The sequence below is a fragment of the Medicago sativa genome, chromosome 7 (assembly GCF_051527215.1).
Source record: "Medicago sativa cultivar Bolivia chromosome 7, Bolivia_mono, whole genome shotgun sequence".
Classification (NCBI taxonomy): domain Eukaryota; kingdom Viridiplantae; phylum Streptophyta; class Magnoliopsida; order Fabales; family Fabaceae; genus Medicago; species Medicago sativa.
In genome coordinates, this window is record NC_140755.1 from 26,232,389 (window position 1) to 26,238,388 (window position 6,000).

General features: G+C 34.0%; 1 non-coding gene across 1 annotated transcript; it reads right to left on the bottom strand.

Annotated features, from left to right (window-relative positions):
- Window positions 1-5,252: 5,252 nt before the first annotated feature.
- LOC146905214 (small nucleolar RNA R71) lies at window positions 5,253-5,358 on the bottom strand. The gene has a single exon (XR_015020988.1). It is a non-coding gene; the product is annotated as a small nucleolar RNA R71 (small nucleolar RNA).
- Window positions 5,359-6,000: the final 642 nt, after the last annotated feature.

Sequence of the window (6,000 nt, forward strand, 5' to 3'; positions counted from 1 at the left end):
ATTCATTATTAAAATTTACTCCATGACAATCATGGTGAAATTTATGAGTTACTCCCTCCGGTCTCAAATATAAGAAAAGATTCCTTTTTTAGGTTCATTGAATAGTTAATGTATCTAGTCTACATTGTAAAGCAAATACATTAATTATTCAATGAACCTAAAAAAGGAATCTTTTCTTATATTTGAGACCGGAGGGAGTATATCTTAGTCTTAGACAAAATCAACTCTTTCAAAGAACGTAAATTTTTGTTCACGGTTCGGGTGAAAAAATAATATTTCTTCAACAACATGGGGCTGAAAAGTTTCACAGTATCAAGATTGTGTTTTGATGATTCATTGATAAGCAACACTATTGGGATTTACAAATTGGAACATATTAGATTAAAGTGGTGATTTTTTTTGTGAATAATAATTAATTATATTTTTAATATCAATTATGTTTTTGATATATTTTTTATTGTAGGGTGATTTTGAACAAAAATTAATTATGATCGTTTTCATTATTTTAAGGGCCCATTGCAAACTGAATGTTCTAAATTGTCTGCTAACAATGACCACTGACCAATACAACGAAGGTCGGTTATCTTAAAATCGTTTTAGTATTATTATTTATTTTTTTTTATAAAAAATCACTTTTTAATTTTATATGATTATAATAGGCTACTACATCCGGTGTTCAAAGTGAGATGAATTATTCAAATCTATGTATGTGCATGTGCATAAAACGTTGTTTATAATAATTAACTCAGAGAAGGCCGGGTATCTAAACTAGTTAATAATAGAAGTCAACAAATATTAAGTTGCATAACTGCATTTGACACAATACATGGGCAGTGCCAGTGGGCACTAATAAACCGTTATTTCCTTTCTTTCAATGTTTTTCTCTTTTTTTGGTTAAAAAAAAATGTTTTTTCCTTGCTCTTAAAAAAATGTTTCTTCGCTGGTAAAATACAAAAATTAAATGAATAATTAATTAATATACTTTGTTTTGGCAAAAAGAAAAAGAAAAATGTGTTGCCACATTAAGTATAATGAATATGATAATTCATAATTTTATATTTATCAATTTGCGTGACGATATATCATCAGATACATGTGTAAAATAATTATACACTAGCAAAGTATACTAATTAAATTTTCAAAATTCCTAAAAAGAAAATTAAAAATAAATAATGTTTCTTAGTAAATAAAACGGAAATCTCTTTAATTATATTGTTGGTAGATTTTAAATTTCCTTATTTTAATAACATTCTTTTTCGTGTATCTGCATGGACCGGTAACATTGAATAATTATTATAAAAATAATTACATTGATAATATTGTAAAATGTTCATAAATATTAAATAAAAATTATCAGCATTAATGTAATGTTTCAATTAAAAAATATTTCTTATATGAAAAAATTTAATAAATATTTACATCACATCCGTTGTGAATTTCATTTGCTTATATTCGTAGTAGCAAATTTTTGTGTACCAATTTCATAAAATTTTGAAAAACCGTGAATATTTACAAACTATGAACATTAATGTAGTGTTTCTATTAAATATATATTTTTATTTATATGTAAAACTTTGTTAAATATTTGCACCGCACCCGTTGTACATTTGAAAGTCGATATGATAAAATTTTGAATATAATGTTTCTAAAATATATATAAACATTAATGTAATGTATCCAGTAAATATTTTTGTTATTTTATATGCAAATTAGTGAGATGAATAGATTAATCGATGGCATATTAGAAAAAAGATGGTGAGATTTGTGAGGATAATAAATTGTTTTCCTATATTCATATAATAATAGAAGAGAATAAATTACTTTCATATATTTATGCTACAGTACATTGTTTTTTCCAATTATTTAATAGCAAATTATCCATGAAGACCACGAAATTAGTGAGATGAAGGGTCTAAACGACGACATTTTAGACAAAATGGTGGACTTAAGTTTTATTTTATTAGTAGTAGACAAGGAGCCATGTGTCCACGCGAGCTTAGCTCAGTTAGTATGGACAATGCATAATATATGCAAGGTCTGAGGTTCAAACCCAGACCACCAAAAAAAAAAACAAGGACCCATGTAAGCATTCCTCACTTTCATCTCCCATATGCTCGGTAAAGAATAACATTTCTCGATAGATATAAATAGATTCCTTTCATAATTTGAAGGCATACTTCCTCTAAAAAATGCACTTAGCCAATTCATTGAGTTACTTTTTTGGAGAACTTTTGTATAACTGTCCTGCCATATCTCTTTAAATTCTAATTTTAGCTTTTACTTGTTTAATATTGAGGCATGAAACACGATTGAAAACAATATGCACTTATAAGATCATTTTCAAGTCTCTGCCTTCATTTATTTCATTGAGACAAGTGATTTTGTGGCTGAAGCCTTTCTTTTCTGCAAATGCAGGTTCCTCATATGACTGGGATGACTTGTGATGAAGTGGGGTCAGATTTTAGATTTTCACCATGATTTGTGGATCTTCTCATTATCTTGAGTGTTTGTTGTGAATTCGATGAAAAATCGCACCAATAAATACATGTGTGGAGCAACTGATAATTAAGCAACCAAAACAAAGTAGAAAACAACGAGAGAAAGATAGAGAGAACACAAAAGAATTTGTTTACCCAGTTCGGTTCAAATTGACCTAGTTTAGGGGAGAGAGCAGCCCTCCGTTCCACTATAATGATGAGTAACTTTACAAAAGAGATATCAATGGGTTACAAGAATAAGTCTCCCACCTAATTCTACCCAAAGTCCCAATCTCTTTCCGTAACCAAGAGACTCAATCGTAATAGTGTTTCCCAAGGTGAGTCAACCCTCAAACCCTAATGTTTGTTGTTGCCTTTCTAAACCCTTGTTTCAACCCCCTCTATCTCAAGGTTTACTCTGATACAAAGCCTATATTTATAGTGAAAATATCTCTCATAAAATTGGAGCAAATGTAAGCCCGAAAATACGATTCTGTTTTATTTCCTACTATCAAATTCGGCCACCGAATACATCCATTCGGCCACCGAAAATTCACGAATGAAAAACCAAAAAACAGAGTCAAAATTTGGCCACCGATGTTGATAGCATCAAAACCCCAATTTCTTCAATTTTGAGTCACTTTCACAACAATTTCCACCTTGACTCTAAATTAGTGATGATGTCAATTTAACATCAACCACCATGCTGCTCTTTCCCTTGCTTCCCACTACACCATGTAGCTCCAAAAGTTTACACCTTACCTTTTCAACCATCGGAATGTTTTCCGCCTCTTGAAGATTCTTGCTTCCCACTACGCTATGAATTTTAGGTAGCTCCACAAGTACACACCTTAACCTCTTCAGTCATCGGAATGTCTTCCGCCTTCTTGAAGATCCTGATGACATGCTGTCATTACGTAATTTTTAGGACTTAATTTGACATTTTGATAGAGTTCTAAGCAATATAAAGTACCCAGGAGGTGTTGAAAGCAAGAAAATTGGAACAACTGCAAGCTGCCAATCGTACTGCGATTTTCACCATCGCAATACGATTTCTTGAAGTCAGAACGCATGTTTTTGAAGGAGCTTAATCGCAGTACGATGCAACCAATCGTGATACAATTGCAAGAAGGGCCTGGAAGGAAATTAGGGTTTAATGGACTAATCGTGGTACGATTTTTGTCATCGTGGTACGATTTTCGGCGAGCAGAATTGCCTATTTAAACTGAAGTCAGTCTCAAACAAAGGGGATTACGATTTTGGAGAGCTAAAGTGCGACTTTAACACCCAGAAGGCTGCAGAGGAGAGGACTTCATCATCTCTAACCCAGTTTATGTATGTTTTAATTCTTCCATTGATTACGTTATTTGTAAACTCAATTATGAGTAGCTAAATCTCTTAGAGATTAGGTCAGAGATGAATCTTTGTAACCCTAATTGATATATGTTGCTGTGAAACTCTATTATTTATTAATGATATTCTAGTTTTTATTCAATTCAATTGTTCTTAATGCTTTTTATATCCTGATCAAATATAACATGAATTAGTGAGAACGGATGACTACTGACCATAGCTTTCGACTTAGACCAAATTGAATTGTTCTAATAAACATGGTTAGTCTAGGAATGGATAATCGTTTCTTAGTGATATTTGGTTAACGTTCGTAAAACCTTCAAGGATTATTAGACCACCTAAGGAATTAGGGGCAGTAGTTTAAGAAGAGGGTCCTAACTCAAGGGATTGATTAGGGTTAAATTGTTAACTATCGTAAAGCTAGAGAATCATTAGTAATAATAGGTGCAGTAACCAATTAGGGGAAACATAGAGGATTCGACGGACCTGATCTAATCTCTTTCCATATTTTCTTAATCAAATCTACTTTTTGTTACTTGATTTCATAAAATCAAACCAAATCTACTGCCTAGTGGCAAAACAAAATAATCTTTACACATCCTATTTCTATAACGCGATCGAATTATTGAAGTTAAAAACAGTCCTCATGGGATCGATGTTTTTACTACTTCGATAGTATTTGGTGCACTTGCCAAACGTATATCAAGTTTTTGGCGCCGTTGCCGGGGACTGTTGAATTATTTCAACAAGGCAATTACATTATAATTTAGGATTTCTGCAATTTAATTTTTTGTTTTTATTTTAAATTTTTTGTTTCAGTATTCATTTGATTACTTTGTATTGTACAGTGCTACTAAGGTATTTTGCTGTTTATGCGAGGTAAAGTGAGCTCTGACGATCTCGAATTCAATCCAGAAATAGAAAGGACTGCTAGAGCACTCCGGAAAGCTGTCCGGTTGCAAAGGTTGTCTCATTCCGTTCCACCGGGTGTTCGAGAACAAATACCGGAGCAAATCTCTCCTGAATCTGCTATCATGGGAGAACCTGTACCACCGAGACCTAAGCTAGGAGACTATGGGTTAGCAACTCATCGCGGTCAACTGACCCACACTTTTCAACCAGCTAACCCCGTTGCTTTTGACATCAAGACCACCGTGCTCAACGGTTTGAGAGACAAACAGTTTGATGAGACTGAAGCTATGAGCCCATATGAACACTTGAGCCGCTTTACTGAAACTTGTGAGTTTTGTGTGCAACCAGCCACCGTGACTGAAGCACAAAAGAAACTAAGGCTATTTCCTTTCACCTTGACGGGAAGAGCAAAATATTGGTTGTTAACAATACCAAACGGGACTGTCCAAACATGGGAAGAGTTAGAGCTGAAGTTCCTAGAGAAATATTTCCCGATGTCTAAATATTGGGAAAAGAAGATGGAGATTTCTAACTTCAAGCAAGGAGAAGGTGAGTCGTTGTATGATGCTTGGGAGCGATTCAATTTGCTTCTTAAGAGATGCCCTAATCATGAATTCACGGAGAAACAATACCTTCAAATCTTCACGGAGGGGGTAACACCAAACACTAGGATGTTCTTAGATGCTTCTGCGGGAGGTAGTCTTAAGAGTAAAACTGATCATGAAGTTCAAGCCCTAATCGAAAACATGGCGGGTAATGAATATCGTGCTGAAGCTAAAAAGAAAGAAAGATGAGTGTTTGGGGTGAGTGAACAAACTGCTATCCTAGCTAACTAGGCAGCCATGAACAAACAAATAGAGGCTCTAACTAAGGAGTTTCAAGGCTTCACTTTGGCTCACAAGCAACAACAAGTAGCTGCAATCAAGTGTGATCTATGTGGTGAAGAACATCCCAATGGTAAATGTGTACCTGAAGGATCAAGTGAGGAAGCTAACTACATGGGAGGATATCTGAGGCAAAATCAATACTACACTCCAGGAATCAACAAGCATCTCAACTTGAGCTACTCGAATAACAACGCTTTGAACTCTCAAATGCTTGCTCCTCCACAACAACAACAAAGAAAGCCTTCAGCTCTTGAGGAAACTATGATGAACTTTATGAAGATGACTCAAGGCAACTTTGAAGAGATGAAGAAGAGTCAAGAGGCTGAAAGAAAGAACAATGAAGCCTTCAGGAAGATGCTTGAAACTCAATT